The sequence below is a fragment of the Protopterus annectens genome, chromosome 1.part0, assembly GCF_019279795.1.
Source record: "Protopterus annectens isolate FY-2018-M chromosome 1.part0, PAN1.0, whole genome shotgun sequence".
NCBI lineage: Eukaryota > Metazoa > Chordata > Ceratodontiformes > Protopteridae > Protopterus > Protopterus annectens.
This window is the reverse complement of record NC_056725.1, coordinates 706,435,269-706,457,594: the sequence shown is the minus strand read 5'-3', so window position 1 is coordinate 706,457,594 and position 22,326 is coordinate 706,435,269.

The window sequence follows — 22,326 nt, the reverse complement described above, 5'->3', positions numbered from 1 at the left end:
TCAACATCCACATACAGTGGCCACTAGCATTGCATGGCCTTATGCTGTAATGCATGAATGACACCCACCACAGTTACAATGTGTCCATTTACAGTGGGAGAGGCCTCCACCATATCTTTTATCTCAAAAAAACTGTTTACGACACGTACATAAAATGTAATAAGTTTATAGGTGTAGTGTAGACTTGTACTGTGGCACTTGTGGCTCAGCCACGTTATTAGTCAGTAGAGTCACATAGCTTTCTGTTCAACTCCCAAAAGGGCAACAGTGATATTACATAACCACCATTGTATCTAGTTACTCTTGTCCATTTTTATGTTGAAAAATGATACATCATCACAGGCTGTAATTGCATGGCAGTGAAATGGTTATTCAGTGCATGTCATACTGTGAATGTTCCTGTGGCATATGCATTGAATACTGGCTTGTATAGCATACCTTCACAGATAGCCTGTGGTTCAATTCTGGGACAGTGTGAGTACTGCACAATGGAAACTGCTTCCCTGTCAAAGAAGCACTGATATTGTGCTGCTCACTGTTGTGTGGACAGTAATATGTATATCTCCTTTCCAGCATTATGACTAATTCAAATTGTTCATATTATATTCGTAACTCCTTTCTTACTGCACACATTGGTTTAACTTGCTTGTGACAGCCTCCGTTGCTCTGCTGAGACACATGCAGTCAATATAGAGGTTTGTAGAGAACCTAATATAATAGGCAGGGGTTTGAATCTAGTAACAGCTGTCTGTTAGACAGCAGTGGCTTACAATAGGCAATAGTTATGGCACAATTAGAGGGCCATCTTTTTCTGGCTACTATCCTCCAAGGTAGGGCATCCATATCCCTTATTACAGGAAAGTGCTGTCAGCCCTTCAAGGGTGTTCTTCATGTAACTGATATGCATATTTCTGTGGCATCCATGATTGGTATGCATCTCTCTGATATTTGTCCTGATGTGTGTTCAAAAATGACATGATGCAAAAGTTTATTATGTTATTCTTTGCTCACAGGCATTACCTATTTCCAGAATAATTATGCTCTGTACTGTACATTTTCATTCGGACATTTCTTTATTACTGCAATTGTTTTCCTCACACTATAGTGCTTAATGGCAGATGAGAGCTTCCATAAACATTTCTTACTGTATCAACAAAAACACCTCTACATGGCCAGTAAAAAATAACCAATAACAGCTAAATACTGGAGCCAGGCAAAAACAACAGACTGTTGTTTTTGCCTGGCTCCAGTATTTAGCTGTTATTTCTTAATGTATGGCATATTGCCGGGCCATCAGAAACTGTGACTGATACCCTGTTATGATGCTGTCTTGTGTGTTATTGCTGTTATGTTACTGTTCTCTGTAATTTCATGTGAGCTTGCCCAGTATGAAGATGTCTGAGATGTTTGCAAATTAGCAATGAAAAACCTGAAATCATGAAATGTCATCAGATCTGTTTTGTCATTTTTCACTTATGTATGTTGAGTGTTATAATACTACCACTTAGAATTTACATAACTATATAACATTTTTCTATTACATGTTTATAGGTGATAAATCCCTTTCCAATGGGTGCCACTTGTAAAAAATGATCATTTCTGATGTGCATGACATTACAGCTGTAAGGTACATTTATTCTTGTGTATACATATTTAGGGGGAGAATATAGCAGTGGTGTTGGCTTGCATACATACTTCCCCACATTTGCCTACAGTTATGTGAGTATGCTTTATCCATTTCCCCTACTAAATTTGTTGGACTTCTCTGAGAAGGTCACTAGAACCATAGACAAGGGCAAAATGGTACATACTGCCTACCTTGACCTGACAAAGGCATTTTACTCAATACCTCACTCAGGTATTATACACAAACTCACAAATGTAGACATAAATCCCTATGTCACATGATGGATAGCCAAATAGCTCACAGATAGGACACATGAAGTTTACGTGGTCAAATCTATCTCCACCAAAATGCCTGTTAGTAGTGGTGTTACACAGGGTTTGGAACTTGGACTTCTCCTGTTTGGAAAATACTTCTCTAAAGTCAGTGTAAATGTAGGGGGCCTTTGGCTGGCCAGATTTGCTGATGACTGCAAGCTGGGTGCAATCATTAAATCCAGGAGGGTCTAACAGAGACAAATAACTGGTGCAAGACCCATGGCCTAAAACTCAAGCAAAAAATGCAGAATTATGCCCTTTGGAAAGATGCCCATCTCTGCAAATTACAAGCATGATAACACTCCACTAAAAGTAGACCTGGTGGTAAGAGACTTGGGAACTCAGGCTGACAGTAACCTGAACTTTGTTCACCATGTGTCCATGGTAGCAAGAAAATCCTTTTATATGGCACAAACTTATGAGTAAGGGCATGGCATCTAGATTTAAGGAGATCATAGTCTTACTATACTCAGCCCTCATTAGACCAATAACTGAATACAATGCACCCTTCATGTTCCCAACTAGGTATTTCCAACAGCTGGAAAAGACACAGAGGTTCCTCACTAAGAGAACACAGGATGTAAATAATATGTCCTAAGTGGACTGCTTCAAAGCCTTGTCTTTGCACTTGGTCTCCTACTGACTACTGAGAGATGATCTATGCCTAACTGCAAGGCATTCCCTAATCCAGCCCTGCTGGATCTGCTACACATTCACAAAACAAACAGCACTAGAATTACCCAGTCTAATGATAGAAATCTCATATGTGACATAAACAAAACATGTTGGAGGACAGCTATGTGTCTCAGAGATTACCCTTTCTCTGAAACAGACTCCCCATTCATGTGAAACAAAGCTCTTCCCTAAACTTTATGAAATGCAAATTGGACTGGCAGATGGGAAATTGCAAATTCACCCATGGCTTGTCACCTGTGGCCCTTATGGATAGGGGCAGTATTTAGATGCTAAGGCACAGACATATGCCAAAGCCATTCTAGCCTGTGGGCATTGATAATTAAGAAAACTGGGGCATGAATGACTAGGCTTAAAGAGGTTCTAGGGCCGTTAGCCTAGTAACCTCTTATGATCCTATAAATCAAACCATACTTCAGTGACCTTCTTCTTTAAAACTGGTGGTACTTACCCTGTAAATAGCTCTGTGCTAAGGAATTTCTCAACAGCAAACCTGCTTCAGTTATTAATGACTTAAATAAATTATGCTATAAACCTCCACTGAAGGATCCCATTGCTAAAGCTGCCACCTATGCCTCTAACTTCTACTCCCACTTAAACAGTTGTGTTGATTAGGCAGTACATATCCACAACAAATATAATGAGAAATTTAAAAAACAAATCCCTGTGGTGGAATACCCATGTAAATAAATTGTATAACAATAGAAATAAACTGCTTAATGATTGTATCTGCTTTATTTTCTGAAAAAATAAAAAATAAAAAAAATATATACTTGTTTTCCCACCTTTCTAAGATAGTATAGTCCAGTTTTTAGGTTAGTGCTGAATTCAGGGCTGTGTTACAAGTTTCTGTGTTTGCCCATACCTTACTTGGATAGAAGTAAGTTTCTCTGTTCACCTGTGAGAGAGGGTAGCTTTGAGCAGCCTATCTGCCTCTGGAGGAGTGGTTTCAGCCCAGAAATTAGTAGTTTATTGGCCATTTTTGGCTAATTTCTATCTCTTTCATTTGCCTGCTATAAAACCTGCATTAGCATGGTTTTGCACACTGGGCAACGCCAGTTTGCTAGGGTATAAATATTCCCTGCTCCACAAAGTCTACTCTTCAATTTTTCCCTCGGAACTAGACAAACTTTCAATTTAAGCACTCAGACCATTCACTTCTCAGCCCGGCACTTGCTCAAATCTCATAGCAAGCACTAATAAACCTTAGCACTAGACACCCCCCCATACTGTAGAGAAGGACAAGGCTCTCTATTCGACCTTACAAGCCAATCAGTAAAACAGCTCACTGTACCTATCCAGGCATGTCCAAAGGGCAGTTTCAGGTGTACTCTCCGGTCCAACTGGTGAATCTGGGCATTTTGAGGCAATGTTACAACTGCCTCGTACACAGACAACCTTCTCCTCCTACCACTAAACACTAATACATGCGAGAGATTCAATTATACAGCCAAACTGGAGGCTAAGCTCTCTCAACCCAAGACTGGACCAGACAGTCAAGAGGAGAAGGGAATTACTTGCATCATACCACCAGTCACACATAGACCTATGAAACCAGCACCAGCAAAAAACACACATAAATACAAAAAAATACTCTGAGGCTCTAAATAAAAATCTGCAAAAGCAACAGAGACCTCCAAAGCAGACATGCAAGCAACCTCCACCCCCCAACACAAACCATGAATCACATACTTCACACAACAAGTGTGCCACGCAATCAAAGCCCTTAAGGCAAAATAACATACCCAACACACTAGTAATAGGTGACTCTACAGTCAGGCACACTGATGTCCCACTCACTAGGCTGAACAAGGAGAAGGTTACTGTTAGCTGCTTGTCGGATGCCAGGATCCACCACATAACACAAGCACTCAGGTCACTCCAGAACAAGTACAAATATGACTCTGTCATTGTCCATGTTGGTGTGAATGACCTGAGCCATACCTCCCTGGACTACATGAAAAGAGACATGGAAGAGCTCTCTGATCACGTAGGCCAAGCCGGTATGACCCTGAGTAGGATCCTGCCCTCACCAAGAATGATACCACGGTATAAAGAAAAAAATATCAATTTCAACAATTGGCTAAGCTTCTGGTGTCATTCAAAGGGGATCCAGTGTCTGTCCACCTGAAACGACATGCTCGACAATCCATGCTGCTTTGCTAGAGATGGCTTACACCTGTCACCCTTAGGCTTTCAAATACTGGTCAAGGCTCTTGCCACCCCCATAGTGCCTTTTATAGACAAGGCTCAAAAGACAAACCCACTGCCGTAAATAGCACAAGTAACAAAAAACTGAGGGTAATGCTACTCAATGCCAGAAGTCTAAACCTCAAAATGCATGCACTCGAGGCACTCCTCAGTATGGAGAAAATCGATATATGTACAGTAACAGAAACCTGGTTTAAGGCTCCAGAGAGCACCCCAGCACTACCAGGCTACAATTCATACCATACATTTCGGCCACAAAACCCAGGCCGAAATACAAAAGGCGGGGGCGTATCCATATTCATAAAGGATACCCACATCTCCAGGTTAGTGGCACAGCACGATGCTTCAGAGATCATCCACGTGCAACTAACAATGGGCAGAACTGCAATTCAAATTGTAGCTTGCTACAGATCACCCACCATGTCCCAGGACCCCCATTCCTGGAAACAATGGGAAACATAAAGGTCCTACCAAACACCCTGGTATTGGGTGATTTCAATTACTCAAACATTAACTGGGAGAACTACTCAAGTACTAACTCCCTTGCCCAACATTTCCTAGAATTTATAAACTCAAATGCCCTGGATCAACTGGTCAACACCCCCACCAGAGGTGACAACATATTGGACCTTGTCATCATCAACATGGGCGACCAGTGTTCCACACCAGAGGTCAACCCCTCGCTGGTTAGATCTGACCATAAACTAATCACTCTGGATATCCACATTCTGCCCCCACCCCCAGTCAAAGAAACCACCGTGAAAAACTTTTCAAAAACAAACTTCATGTTACTTAAGACCGAGGTAGAAAGTTTCAAATCCCTCATGCTAAAGGATAACGCTGCTCAAGCTGCAAAATCCTTTACTAATGCACTCTATGGGCACCTACAAGAATGCATGGATTATGCTATCCCAAGCAAAACCAAGACTCACTCCAAGAAAAGGAAACCAGTCTGGTGGACCCCTGCTATAAACAGGCTATACAATAGAAGGAGGAAACTATACAGAAAAGAATAAAATCCAAGGAGGGGAAGACATCCCTGATCAGTATCAGCAAGAAACTATGATCCCTCATAAAATCATCCAAGGCTGGCTTCAAAAGAAAAATTGCCAAGGACTCCAAAGATAACCACAAGGCATTCTTTAACTATGTCAAGAATCTAAGTGGAAATTCCCAGATATGCTCGGAGTTAGTGCAGAATAGCACATAATACACTGAACCGACTGATATCGCCAACATCCTGGCAGACAGGTGCAGTGCAAACTTCACCCCATCTCACCCCCAAAAGGGCCCATAACCATACCAGAAGAATGTAGTGCCCCTGAAATCACAGACACTCAGGTTAAAACAGCCCTCTCCAAAGCCAAAAACACAGCATCAATGGGACTGGATGGTGTCCCAGGCTGCACCCTATATGAGCTCAAAGATGAACTAACCCCTCACCTAAACACACTGTTCAAACTCATCCTTTTCACAGGCTATGTGCCCATAGAGTGGTGCACAGCAATGGTTATTCTGCTCCACAAAGGTGGAGCCACAACAGACTCTGGAAACTTTTGCCCTGTAAGCCTGACTAGCTTGGTCTGCAAGGCTATGGAGTGCATCATCATGGATCTCATTAACAGAGACATTGGGAACCTCCAAACACTAGACCCTACCCAGTTTGGCTTTGTTAAGGGCAGATCATGCCTCCTAAACCTGGTGGACTTCTTTGAGACAGTTACTAAGGCTATAGATGAGGGAAAGTGGTTCACACAGCATATCTAGACCTCGCAAAGGCCTTCGACACCATTCCCCATTCTGGTATTATAGACAAGCTCACCAGCCTGAACATAAACCCCTACATCACGAGATGGATTGCCATCTGGCTCACGGACAGAACCCACATGGTAAGAGTTGTGGGAGCTAGGTCTAACTCTAAATTGGTTACAAGTGGCATTCCCCAGGGCTCAGTCCTAGGACCCCTCCTGTTCGGCATATACTTCTCAGAGGTACAGGCAAGCACAGGAGGACTATGGCTGACCAAGTTCGCAGACGACTTCAAACTAGGGGCTATAATTGACTCTCCAGCTGACACATCCTCCAAAAGGGTCACACTGAGACAGATACCTGGTGTCAAAGCCATAGCCTCAAGCTAAATGCCAAAAAGCGCATAGTCATCCCCTTTGGAAAAAACAAAGTACCCACAAATTACCACATAGGTGGTAGCCCCCTAAATATGGAAAATGAAATAAGGGATCTGGGGACCCAAGTAGATAATAATCTCTCCTTTGATAATCACATTGCCAAAGTGGTTAGAAAATCCTTCTATGTGGCCCACCACAAAAGGGTTTGCATCCAGATCAAAAGAGGTCATTGTGCCCCTCTACGCATCACTCATCAGACCCATCATAGAGTACAACTCCCAATTTGGGATGTATCTTGCAAGACACCTGCAACAGCTGGAAAGACCACAGAAGTACCTCACCAAGAGGATCACTGGCCTCAAACAGATGGCCTATGCAGCTCGACTGAAGAAACTCCGGCTGTACTCGGTTGCATACCGCCTACTTAGAGGTGATCTCTGCCTGACATACAAGGCTATGTCCAACCCAGAATTGATGGACATGCTCCACCTAAAGAAAACCATATCCCCTCGAGCCACATGCTCTATGGATCTAAACCTCACCACAACAATAAATAGGATGTGCTAGAGGGATAGATTCCTGTCCCAGAGACTTGCCATGCTCTGGAACAAGATTCTAGTCTACTTTAGGCAGAGCTCCTCACTAACACGCTTCAACAGAAACCTTGATGAGTGGATGGGAAACAGGAAGTTTACCCTGGGGATCACTTCAGTGGCTCTGCTGGACAGAGGCACAGGGAACTAATCTAAGGGGATGGTGAAAGCCAACACATTCTGGCTAGGCTTATAAATGCCTTTGGACAGATAGCCTAGTACCTATCTATGAACCTATAAGAGGTCTCATTCTACCTTCCTTAACAGCACACTTAAACTAACAAAGTGCTTAAGGAAACCATTAGGAAGCTCAAAGCTGAGTTTGAACTTAAAATAGCCAATAAGACCAAAAATAACTACAATTTATTTTATTTAATTATGTCAGTCCACAATAATACTACACTCTCTGACCCATAGGAAATAGCTAATATCCTAGCTAACAAATTCAGTATAAATTTTACTCCACCATAGTTATAGATATCCAACAGGTTCCACAGTCCCAGCCACCCCCTTTAATTAGTATGGAACAAGTTCTCCCAGCCCTTTCAAAAACGTTATCCATGGGCCCTGACAACATACCATGTTGTTCAATTATCAATGAGAAATATAGCCTTTCTGAATGCCTACTTAACCTCTTTAATCTAAGCATCTTCAACAGTCATTGTAATGCCATCACAGAAGGGTGACCCAACCATGGACCCTGGTAACTATAGGCCTAGTGTTCTCACTAGCTTCATGTATAACGCTATGGAACAAATTATCTCAGACATCATTAATCTGGACAGTGAAATTCTGTTAACACTAGACGCTTATCAATTTTGCTTTATCAAAGGAAGGTCTTCTCTCTTTAACCTCATTAATTTCTTTGAAAAAGTAAATGAAGCAGTGCATAGTGGTTATGCAGAGCATACAGCATACCTAGATCTGGCCAACTCCTTTAATACTATTCCCCATGCAGGCAGTATTAATAGACTTATAAATCTGAATATTAATGCTTATATTGTGAGATGGATACCTAACTAGTTGTCTGGCAGAACCTATGTAGTTAGAGTAGCAGGTAATACTTCTGAAAACAAAACAGTTACCGGTGGTGTGCCACATGGCTAAGTTTTGGACCCTCTCCTGTTTGGCATATATTTCTGAGATCATCAGACCAGAACTTCTGGCCTATGGGTAACTAAGTTTGCAGACGACTGTAAATTGGGTGGTGTTATTCAATCTTCAGCTAATTCACAACTGTTCCAACATGGCTTAGATCATGTTACCAACTGGTGCAAGAACAATGGTCTCAAATTAAATATAGAAAATATAGCATAGTTCATTTTGATAAACACAACAGTTTCACTTACAGTATAGGAGATGCACCCCTCCAATCAGACATTGTTGTAAGGGATTTGCATACTCTTTTTGATAATTCCTTATCATTTGACCATCGTGTCTCCAAGTAGTTTGGAAAGCCTGTTATCTGGCCCATCTAAATTGAATTTGCAATGGGAACTCCACTAGATGCAAAGAAGTCTTAATTCCTCTTTGCTCATATCTTATCAGATCCATCGCTGAATATAATGCACTTTTTTTTCCATGTATTTATCTAAACATATCACTTAACTTGAGAGACTTCTGAGATTCATAGCCAAAAAAAGATCAGTAGCCTCAAAACTCTTAATTATCAGGAGAGACTAGTGGCCTATTCTCCGAATTCATATCCTAATGTACCCCTCACCCCTGCAATAAACTTCCACTACATGTCAAGCAGAGTAGCATCCTTGTCACCTTCTAGGTAAACCTAGATAACTGAATGGACAGCATCAAATTCTCTACTGGTCTGTCTTGTCTTGCCTTTTTGAGGCTAGAGGGACATTTTTAATAGGGTTTTTTTGGATAGGTTTGAAATGGTCTACAGACTAATTGCCTGTTTCTTACCTACAGAATATTAATTTCCTGGATCTATATATATATATCTACTCATTTGATATGTTGGTTAATCCCATGAATGTTTCCTATGTGACGATTTTATATTGTATCAGTGTACAGCTGTGTTACACTAACTTTCTATATACATCTCTCTCTCTCTCTCTCTCTCTATATATATATATATATATATATATATGTATATGTATGCACTCTGTATTACTGTGGTTGTCTATCAACATTCAGAATTTTTTTTACCATCTCTCTATTCTTATACTTTCACCATATTCTATTGCTTTGACACACTGTGGTCTTTCCTCCAGATTTTTTTATAACAAGTATTAACTTTATTACCTTAGTATAATATGACATTTTGGTAGAGCTTTTCTCTTTTTTTTCCTTTCAGTACCTGAGGCCACAACACCCAACCCCAGTACTGTTGGAGCTCTGCCATAAGTGCCAACTCCCAAAACAGAATTTTGGCTTTGTACAATGTAAGCAAATTTAACTTGAAGAACCTTGCTGTGTATTAACTTCAAATAGTCAAATACTTACCTGTGCTGGAAATTGGCTTTAACATCCCCCCCAGAATACCTCCTTCCAAAGGAGTAGTCCTTGCACTCTTAAGGACCACTTACCAAGTTGGCCACTGTCCTTTGTCCTTGACCAATAGTTTACACTGTATATGCCAGTTACGTAGTCTTCTTGGCTAACCAGTTTCTGCATTCAGAAAATGAAAGAAAGCCTGTTCTTCTTTGCTTCTCTCTGTTAATTGCTTCATATTAGCTATAAACTGATTACTCTTTGTTATAATTTGACCTGAGCATAGAAGACCACTATACTTGGCTTCACTTTACTCCCCTACCACCAATTCTCTAAACAAGGATTTCCCCACTTACTATATGATTATACTTCCTACACACACATTTCTCTTGTGACTCCTATTCCCTAGCCCCCCCAAACTACCTTACTACTATCATACAAACACTCCTGTTTGTTTTTCCCAAATTCCCAGCTTCCATTTACTCTTGTAGCAGCATTCCCAGCCACCTTTCTCTTTTCCATACTGCTTTGCACTGTATTCATTCATAGTCACACCCCTCCCTAACAGCACCTATCTATTCTACATTATCTTCTGTTTTTCTAAAACAACCCTAGTTTCTTCCTATTTTAACTACATTCTCATACTCAGAGCCTTTTAAACTCCTCTATTCCTTACATTACGGAGAAGATAGTAAGAAAACCTAACTCTCTTCCTTCATAGAAAATATTTTTTCCTATCTATCCCAATCAGCTTTCAGACTCTTCCATCACTAAATGTCTTTCTACTCTGACTTCTTTATCTTTTTTGATCCCTACTTCCCTACTACCTGCAAACTATAGCATAAAGATCCCTTTACTTAATCTTCCTGCTCTTCAGCTTATCTTCTATTCTTCTGCTGTTTCTGGACCATCTCTCATCATACCATGACTCTATAACAGCTCTCAACATATGCCCAACTGTTTCAGTCACCTATTAATACTTCCGCCCTGCACTCTCCACGTCACACCAAATCTATTTAATGAAGTCCCTCAACCTTACCCCAAATATAAACTGATTAACTCCATTTCAACTCCAACCAAAACAAAATTAGGTGGAGAAATACTCTGCAAAAACAAGTATCATTGTTTTCCCAACATACTAAAATCCTTCCAGGAGGAGACATTCACTCTAATCCTGGCCCCACCTACCATAATGAACAAAGACAATTTTCTTCCACACACTATCCCTACAATGGTCAACTCCTAGCTCCAGTAATCTAAGGTTTGCTGCCATAAATTATAGAAGCATAAGAAATAGCATTGCTGAACTACATGCCTGGATTACCAAACATAAGTCTGATAATCTTGCTGTAACTGAAACTTGGTTAAACCCAGCACAAACAACTCCGAAATTACACCTCTTAGCAATAATATCATCCATAATGATAGTATAAAGAGGAAAGGTGGTGGTATTCCTTTAATATTTCCCAGCAACTACCACAGTTTCCTATACAACAAACCAATACCAAAAATTTAGTTCAGCACAGCTTCTTATTACTTTCCTGACATGAAACAATGATAAACAAATATTTATTACTGTTATGTCCTCCTGGTGACACTATAGCTATATTGGCAGATATCCTACAATGGATATTCATAGCAATTCCACAAGAAAAAATACTATTAGGTGATATAAATGTCAGTTGGTTGAACTCTTAGTCTAACTGTCCCACATCTGGTGTGAATTTATTTGGTTTCACACAACTAATTAATAGCCCCACACATTATAGCAAGACTTCAAATTCACTATTAGACTGAATACTAGTATCAGACCATAGCAAATACACCGCCTCTGGTACAATGTCTGACTGTCTCAGTGATCTTCTCCCAATCTATACGACCAGATATCTCACACATCTAGTTAAACAGCATGTTCATAAAACAACACACAGCATTTTCAAGTTTAACCCAGAAATATTTATTACTACCCCATCGTCTATTAACAGGAACGTTGTAAAAATACTTCCCTCTGATGATGCCCGCTCACAATAATTCAGCACTAGTAAATACAATACAATTTAACTCTTATTTCACATATAGTATAACATCTCTAAACAAGGATTTCCCAAAATCTAATCCTAACTTTGCACAGCAGCCACATATCACCACATCCATATATCACCACTGTGACAATGTGAGGTATTGCCAACTATGCCAGGAGAAGTAGGGCAGTAGATGTGTAACATATGCCAGCACAGCTAGCTGGAATTTTTTAAAAGAATTATATGTCATTTGTATATCAAACTGATTTGTACAGATGCTTGTGCTGAAAATGTATTTGTGAGGTTTGCTTGTGTTGAAAATGTATGAACAGGGGTCCTGCTGGACAGAAAAGAAATATGCATGCATGTATTAACTGATTAAATCTATGCATTGTAACTGTTGAAATGAATATATTGTAACAGAGGATACCGGAAGAGAAGAGGTTAATCACAGTCCAGCTGCAGCTAACTTTGAAAAATGTTCTGAAATTAAATTACTGGGCCTATGCCATAAAGATGTTATCTCACAGTTTTGACTGAAGCCAGAGAAGCAATGTCTGCAAGAAGTATGGTTTGTTAGTCTCTGTAGGAAACCAAAAAGTGGTGTAACGGTGCAAAAAAGTCAACTAAAATGTACCACTCGGGTCTCTGAACTCCACACAACTTTATTAAGAAGGTTAAGCGCTTTCATCAATCCAGGTTGACTTCATCAGAACAACTAAAACAGCTCAAAAACATTTAAATAAAGTAAAAGTCATGATCATTGGCCAATTTTGAACCAGTCACTATTAAATACATCTAAAATTTAATCAGGAAGTTCTTAAAAAATCTTTCACTTTGCATCATAAATGACCAAATAACTAAAAGTCTGCCTCCAACTACAAGTTAATATTTTAAAATTTTTAAATGCTCTATAAATAAACAAAGTTTTATTTAAAAACACTGCATTTATACTCATAATTTTCCTGCCTTCTCCTTCAAGGCAAGCATTACGGATACAGCATCGTTTAGTCCAGGTGGTAAATCTGCAGCTAACCTTAGCTGCCACAATAATTCCTTTTTACATAAAATATTTTTCCAATCCCCACCTCATGGGTCAATGTTCACCATATCCAAAATGCCAAACTTAAATCCTAAAAAATTCTGACAAGCCATGCTATGCCTATAAAGGCATTTGTCTCCTTTTTATTCTTTATATCATACAGGTGCTCATAGATGCTAGATTTGAGTGCCCTTCCTGTTTTCCCAACATAAAAACTAGTACATGTGTTACACAATGCAAGATATACAATTTTATTGGTAAAACAATTTCCTTTTTTAAAACATACTGTGACTTCTGTTCTATTATGCAAGTTAACATATGGCACCTGTAAAATATAACCACATTGGGGGCACTGCCCCCAAGGTTTAGTATCATCTTCACCATTTATGTTGTTAAACCCACCCCAACCTTGTTTTCTAACAAGTTTTTTAAATTAGTACCCACCTTTGTAGAAAAACAGGTTTCTCACCCACCATCTTTGAAATCTCATTATTGGTTTTAAATATACTCCAATTTCTATATAAAGTATTTTTTTCCACTAGATAAATAGAATAGATAATTTCAAAAGAAAAAAAGAAAATTAATGACAGATGTTCAGCAATACCAATGTAAAGAGGTCTACCCTACAAGCAAATTATACATTGATAGACAGGATCCCAGTGGTAGGGTTTACAATAATTATTCTAATGAGAATGAACTGCTACAAGAGTTGGAAAATGGTTTAGGTGATGAATTATTCCTAAGCATGTCAGTAAAGCAGCAGCACCGTGAATAGCACAAATATAGTTCTGTGCAGTAGTCGGACAGACTGTGTGACTCTGAAAATGTGCCTGAACAACACCGTCACTCTTTTCATTTACAGTGAGAATTGATTTGCCATTCATAGGTTCTCATATGATAAATGACCCAGAATATTAAGTAAATTAGCTTCCTTTATTGCAAAGGTTTGAAACAGGATATTGTATTACTTATTTTTATATTTTCATATAGATATCTTTTAACCCTCTGGCTTTACTTGAAGCTCTGAATATGTCAGCAGTATGCATACAGGACCTTTTACTCTGTCTTTTAACCTTAATGTTTCAAAGTATCTTCAGACATAATATTGCATTCTGCATCCATGCTTAATTTAAATTCAATACTTTTATTCAATTTCAATATTTCTTGCCAGCAGTCTGATTTGCACATTTATGCAAAAATACTTTCTACATGCCTGGTGACTAACCCATTTCTGTTGCTCTTACAAAGTATTCTTATTTTAGTTCTCTTCTTGTATTTTTATTTGAATTACATTTTATCTTACATACTTCCATTTCCTCAGTAAGCCATTTCAGCTTGTGTTACAAATTCTGCACACACCCACAGCTATTCAAAGATTAGTTTTGCTGCTGATTAATCATTTCCAAACCTCAAACTATTACATCTCTTATTCATGAACAATCCAACTCATAAAATTCACATGATTTGGCTCATTCTTTTAGTTCTGTAACATAAACACCTATGGTCTATGCAGGATTTACAGCTTCCATTGCATTCAGCTTTCATCAGACATATCATTGAGTACAATGCCCCATTTTCCAAATGTTCTATGTTATACTTGAATTGGGTTAGGGAGGAGCTATGCTTTAAATGGATGGGGAGTCTGTTCCAGGGAAGAGGTAGTCTCTAGGATCATACCTCCCAACTGTCCCAAATTACTAATTTTTTTACAGAGTTTTGGGGTCTAAATATGGGGTGCCATGATTCCCGAGTGGCACCCCTTAATTTCTGATTTTTTTTCTTTCTGTTTTTTTATTTTTTTTATTTTTCATGCTTTGTCAGCTGCCATCATCGCACATGTGATGACGTCAGCTCCATCAGGGCTACCAGCCTGTCGGAATTGAGCTTGCGCACATAGGCTCAAATCAAATGCTTTTGCGAGCGGGAACGGCTTATTTGTACCGCTTTCACCTGGATTTTATTTATTTTAGAAGCTCCTTCATGCCTGCTTTTTTGCTCAGCTGCTGCTGCAATAGAATGTGGATTTATTATGGCCTAATGGAGACGTATTATCATTCATCGGATTTTAGAAGCTCGACTGCTGCAGTTGGAAACAGCGATGTATTATCATTCATCGGCCTGCAAACGGAGAAGTAAGGACAAAGAGTGTGTGTGTGTGTGTGTGTGTGTGTGTGTGTGTGTGTGTGTGTGTGTGTGTGTGTGTATGTGTTTGTCTATACAAATAAATAGCAAGTATTAGCTCCTTTCAAGAAATTTAAAATTAGAGGAATCACAGAAGGAAAATAAGCAGATAGATGAAAGATGCAAAAGCAAAAGAAAAAAAAAATTATATGAATGTGGTGTGTTGTTTTTGTTCTATGTTTGTGTGTGTGTGTGTGTGTGTGTGTGTGTGTGTGTGTGTGTGTGTGTGTGTGTGTGTGATCGATCATTGTGAGGGTGTACACATATGTAGATTTATTAGATTGTGCTTGTTATGAAGCTAAGACGTTAGATCAGGAATGTTGAAAAACTGTTTCAAAGTTTGAAAGTTTTATAGACACAAGCCTGATAATGTGAAGAATAGAGCCTAAATTTCTAGGTCAACACTTGTGTGTTGTATAATTTTTTTTAATTATGTAAGAGAAAATCCTATGAAATGATTTCTTATTGAACTGTGTCTCTCTCTCTCTCTCTCTCTCTCTCTATATATATATATATACATACACAAGCTTTTAATTTCTCCGACATTAAAACACATCCCTCAAGGTGGCTAGAGGTACCCAAGCTCAAACCCTGTACCTTGAGTACATGGTAAAAAGAGCATAACGTCCCTAGCCACCACCACTTGTGAGCTTTGCCAAGGTTTTTTGTGCTAAGAGGTTGAGAGCTGTGGTGAGACGTGAGAAATTAATTCACTAAATGATAGCCATTATGTTTCAGTCTTCCTGTTTTTCAGAAGGCTGCTGATATGGCATAGTACTATGTTGTTCTGATTGTAGTGCATAGGGTCCTGGGTTCAAAACTTGCCAGTGGTATGCATGATGGTAACACATTTTGTTCTAGCAACTTTACAAAATTATACAAGCAATGTTTAAAATGTGTCCCACTCCCTGGTAAGTCCCTTGCCACCACCACTTGTGAACTTTGTCCAGATTTTTTGTGCTAAGAGTTGAGAGCTATGGCACTGAGAAATGAGAACTGAATTTGTATTCCCCATTATTGCCTTCATTTTTCCAGGTTTTTGTGCTAAGAGGTTGAGAGCTATACTGAGACATGGGATCTAAATTTGTATTTCTCCATTATTGGCTTTGTCCAGTTTTTTTGTGTTAAGAGGCTGAGAGCTATGGTGAGAAGTGAGAAATTAATTCATTAAATGATAGCCATTAAGTTTCAGTCTTCCTGTTTTTCAGGAAACTGCTGCTTTGGCATAGTGGTATGTTGTTCTGACTGTAGTGCATATGATCCTGGGTTCAAAACTTGCCAGAGAAATGCATGGTGGTAACACAACATTTTATTCTAGCAACTTTACAAAATTATACAAGCAATGTTTAAAATGTGTCCCTGGTTTTTGACCTTTTGTCCCCCCCCCCAAAAAAAAATGAAATTGAAAATAAATGTGAGGCACTGTGCAAGATGCCTATGACTTACACTATTGTCATTCTATTTATAGTGTGGGCGTGGAAGTAGACTTTTATGATCAAAATGTTCTGAATTGGGCAGTTTTGTCATTATTGGTTCAAGTATTTTGTTTCATTGCCTACAGTACAGCCTACTGGAAAAATGTTCAAACAATAAATTTAAAATGCGCTCTAACAAGTATGTTGGATTATACAAGGAATATAATTTAAAACAAGTGTGTTGTATTATACAAGGAATATAATTTAATAAAGTCAGGAAGGTGTATCAAAGAAAAGAACACATGTACGTTTCTTGTTTTGTGTTGCAAGGGACCAATGATTTGAAAACAGCCCAAAGGTGATCTTTATCCACCACTGGCCAGATGCATTTTCTTTGGATGTGGTGTTGTGAGTTTCAAGGGCAGAGAAGTTTTAATGCCAAGTCTATTTTCATTGTGAGACATTATTGCTTTGTTTACCAGATGTCTATTAGTGTTTCTGCATTGTTGTGCTGTAAATGTAAAAATAAAATTCAAATAATCATTGTAGAAGTAAAGCAGTATGCATGCATTAGTGTTTATGGTAAATGGGACAAAATAGCCAGGTAATGGGACATTGGAATGGCTGCAGGGGGAATCTGGTACCATATTTTGGTTGTCTGTTCTTCAGTTTGCATTTGAAAGTTGGTATCCCACAATTTCACTGAAGTGGGTGGGGTTGCATAATTATATATGCAAATTCTATGTTAATCAGTGTACAGATTTGTACCTATTTTTCATGGGCCTTGTCCAGATTTTTGATGTTTCCAGTTTGAGAGGTATGTCTAGGATACATACCTCTCTCTCCAGCAGGTCCTATTAATATCACAGGCAAGGTTTAAGTCTTTAGAACGGGTAATTCTGGTGCTGTTTGTTTTGTGGATATGCAGGAGATCCATCAGAGGGGGGTCTGGCAATGCCTTGTATGCCAGGCATATATGTTCCCCTCAGAAGCCTATAGGAGACAGAACACAGGGATAGGGCCTTGAGGCTGTCTGCACAGGACATTTTACTTATGCCCTGTACTTTTTTTAGTGAGGAACATCTGTGGACAGTCTAGCACACAATGTTTCACCTCCCAGGCCCTGATTGCAATGTTTCATCTCCCAAGTCCTTCCTTACACTTATCAAGGGTACCAGAACTTGTCAGAGATTTGGGATGCATGGCTGTGCTTACAAAGGCCCTTGTGGTTGTTAGCCTAGTAAACACCTATGAAACAATTACCTTGTTCTACTGTAAAAATGCATAACAACCTCTTCCTTAGCTCAAAGCAATCCCTAATTGGTGATGATTTACTTTTCTTCTTTTCTAAAAAAAGTAAACACATGTTATTAAATACCATCATGATTTCTTCTCCACTGACAAGCAGATATGTGGCACACAGCTCCTTTCAGATGTCTTGGCTACTCCATGCTCAGTGAGGAATAAATTGAATTTCTGTTTCCAAAGTTTCCAGTTTTCTGCTAAGCTGTCTTGCAGTGTGAGAATGTCTAGTGGCTGCTGTTGGATTATTATTCTGACTGTACATTTTCTGGCTGTACTTCTAAACATATAAACTCTTGAAAACAAATCTAGTTCTTCATTTCCAGGACTATGTAATATCTGAATGTTTGTCAGAATAATTCATAAGCAATACAGATGTATATATGTTACTAGTCTCCATTAAATGCTTACTCAAATTGCTTTTATAAAATGTACTAGTACATGAAATGCAATTTTCTATAGCTAGGCATTAGCATACATAAAGACATATACCCAATATATTACAGTGTATGTTTCTTCTAAGAGACATTAATCCTTGTGATAAAACAGACATGGTTCACTATTGATAACATCCTTCAGTCCCAATATCAGGCAAGTATTGCTGATGACAAACAGGGAAGCATTTTCAGATATAAGAACTTCAAAGTTGCTGAATTAGTGGATATGAATGTGACAGTCAAGCTTGATAATTATTAAGTTTGAGTCCAATGGAAAAGAAGATAAGTTCTTCAAAGGATGGTAGAGATGCAGAATTTCTTTAAACAACAGTGTGACCAACTGATGCTGAGCTAGAGTTCAGCCATACAAAAGAACATAGTTCTTTGATATAGTGATCACATGTACCCTGACCATGGAATAACTGAGATCTAAATTATGCAGGAAACTGAAGGGAGTCAGGAGCACCTCTTCACTAACCAGTTGGGGCTTCTTCTGTCATAGCTTGAATTCTAATTTTAAACAATTTCTTCTACTGCACATCCTTGAAACTATATTCTAAAGTACGGATAATGGTGCAGATTCAATAAAGCCTACAGGGTCCACTTCACAATGGCACACTGTTTTGTATTTTGTAAGTGGCTCTACATGTTTTGCAGAGCCGTGCAAACCTGGTAAACATTGTGGCATGCTAATTATAGCACAAGTAGCTGAACTGTATGCTAATCAACCAATCCAAGATGGAGGCGCTATTAAACAAGCTATAAATTAACTGTGTAGACTCACTTCTGGTTTTCCCTGCAAATTCCAAAGCCTACTGTAATATAGCCATAGAAACTAGGCTACACAGAAAGAATGTTAGGGGCTGCTGTTGCTCTTATCCATGTATATGTGCAGCAGGCCCAAGTCTATGCTGCTGCTAACAGACCATGACCAAGAAGGAGAAGTGTGTTTAGACCCCATTTAACTTTTCACAATTTGCGTGAGGTGGAAATTGTAGAGGGCTACATGGTGGATAGAGACACACTACTGGAACTCTGCAACCTCTGTCGTTCTCCACTGAGAGCAAGGGCAAATTGAGGGGAACCAATCCCAGTGGAAACTAAGGTATGTGTATAGCATTTAGAATTTTAGCTACAGGAACCTTCCAGAGACCAACAGGGGACATGTTGGGGGTGTCACAGGCATCAGCATCCAGGATCCTCTATCAATTCCTGAATGCTATGCTACAATGTGCCAGTGAGTATATATATTTTCCCTATACTCTTGAGGACAGGGCTACAAATATACAAGAGTTCTACCCTGTAGCACACTATCCTGAAATCCTGGGTGCCATAGACTATACACATGTAGAAATCAAAGCACCATCTGGGGAGAAGGGAAGGGTGTACATAAATAGAATGGGCTACAACACCATTAACTGTCAGGTTATGTCTAATGCTAAAGGAATCATCCTGAATGTGTGTGCTGCAGCCCAGGCAGTTACCACTACTCACATATCTGGCATAGCTCTCAAATGTATCAGATGTTTACTGGGGGGATATCCTACAGAGTCATTTACTGGGGGATGCAGGTTATGCACTGGAACTGTGGCTGATGATGCCAATCAGAAATCGCACACACCGATTGAAGAACACTATAATGAGGCACATGCTCAAACAAGAAATATAGAGCATGTGTTTGGGCTGCTGAAGTCATGGTTCCGGTACTTACACACATCTGGGAAAGCCTTCAAGTACAAACCCTGTATATGTGCTGAAATATTCACCATCTGTGCCATGCTTCACAGCATTATCTTGAGAAAACAGCTTCAGCAGGAGAAGCAAGAAGAATGGTCACACCTTCCACCACCATTGACAAAGTCACCACAGCCACATACAGGTGAGGAGTCAGAGGGGGAACCATCAGCCGCTGTGGGTGTAGGCAGACATAGGTCTGCACAACATGCCCTCACACTGGCCAAGAGGCAATGGATAACACAAATGCTCACCAGTTAAGGGGTTAAAACCTTTATCCTATGCACATACATACAGTAACATTGATGCCAGGCAATGTTGACAATCTTTAATTACCCATGTAATGGCTGTGTACTGCTAGCATCACACAGAGTCAGTCTCAAACTAAAACTCTTGCAACTGCCGGATTTCCAAGATAAGTGTTGAACCTGGGTTAGAAAAATAAATGTCTAAGAATACAAATGAATGGCATATCCTTGCATACAATTACTTGGTAATGTAAGTAAGCATAAAGTGGGTGATTTTTACAGCAATTACATCAAGATGTGACAGCACTGACTTATGTGAATATGTATCAACTAATAGGCTTAATGTATCAAAGATTCACACATTCATACTTCTAAAATGTACAGATTTTCACTGAATGCACAAAGTTTTGTACTGACAAATCATTAAAGATGGAAGTTAGAAAATGACACCCATTTCAGTTTCAGACTTTATATCCCTCAGAAACAAAACCCCATAAAACAGTAATGCAAAACATGTTATTCAATCAACTGTCTAAGTTTGTAAGACCACAATTTTTAAAAACTCTCCCCATTGTTGGGCCTTTGTCGCACTTTTATTTATGTCTTGGTTCAGCTTTGTTTATCTAAGAGGTTGAGAGGGATGTATACATTACAAAAACCTGTAAGAAAGAAGAACAATTTGAAAAACAGCTTCACAAACACAGATATACTAGGCATTAAGTCAGCTATGTACCCTGAGCATCAGACAAAAGATAGAAAAAAAGCATATCGCACAGGTATTATCATTTTTCACAGGGTGTTTTGAGTGTGTGGGGGGGCAGGAGGTCTAAGCTGACACAAAAGGTAGTGAGTGCATGTCAGTAAGAAAGACAAACAGGCAGACATTTGGATAAAGTATCAAATGACCACTGAGACAGAATGAGCTGTAAGCCTCACGAGTGACCCATGTAACTATTATGTGCATGCGTGTGTCTGTATGGGTATTCCAGGTGAAACTGGTGTGTGAGTCTCTGCAAGAACACAGCCAAGCTCTGTGCTAGCTCTACATCCTGGTATGTTGGACAGGTGTGAGTCGTGCATGGTAGAAGTGGCAGTTCATCATCACCCCTGACAGTGAGAACTGGCTCTACCAGTAATTGCACTGACATGCCCATGCCCACAGTCAGATGCATTGCTGCTACCTGAATGTGACTGATGTCTGCTGGACAAGCTCTCCTACTGAGCATGCCCAGGACGACCCCATGGCCTGCCACTTCTGGGTGAGGACACCTCAGCCACTGATGGAGCAATGGAATAGTGCCACTAATAGAGCGTGATTGGGCATGGCCACACTGGCTAACATCAGATGATGTAGTTGACCTACGTCCACGATGATGCCATCCCTGTTCCATCACAGACACCGCCTGTTCCAATGTGTCATTCATCCAATCAACTGAATCAGCAACAATGTGGAGGCAGTCACACCTGTCAACCTTTGCAACATCTACAACCCTAAGCATTTCCTTGTAGGCCCTATTGGAACATGCCTGCATCCCCATGATGGCACATAACGTATGAGCACATATAACAACCTTCCTGCATGGCACCTTGGCCACAATTTGGCTATAGCCAGAGTCAACAGGCACTGAAGCCACAGTAAACACACTCCCTGATCAAGTGTCTTACCCTCCACCTTTCCAATATCCAAGGGGTCACTGGAACAGGTTTGCAGAGGCCTACTGTCTGTATCCAATGGAATTACAGGGATGGCTGAATGTCAACCTCAGTATCAGATTCAACCTCTGCACCTCCTGACTATGCCTGACTTTGGTCACCATCATCATCAGAGTCTGCTGAGATTCTGACACCAGTTGGTAACAGTCCTACACTTCCACTGTCAGGATCACCTGTGATAATAAGCAACAAACACAGAAAAGAAATTAATAGTT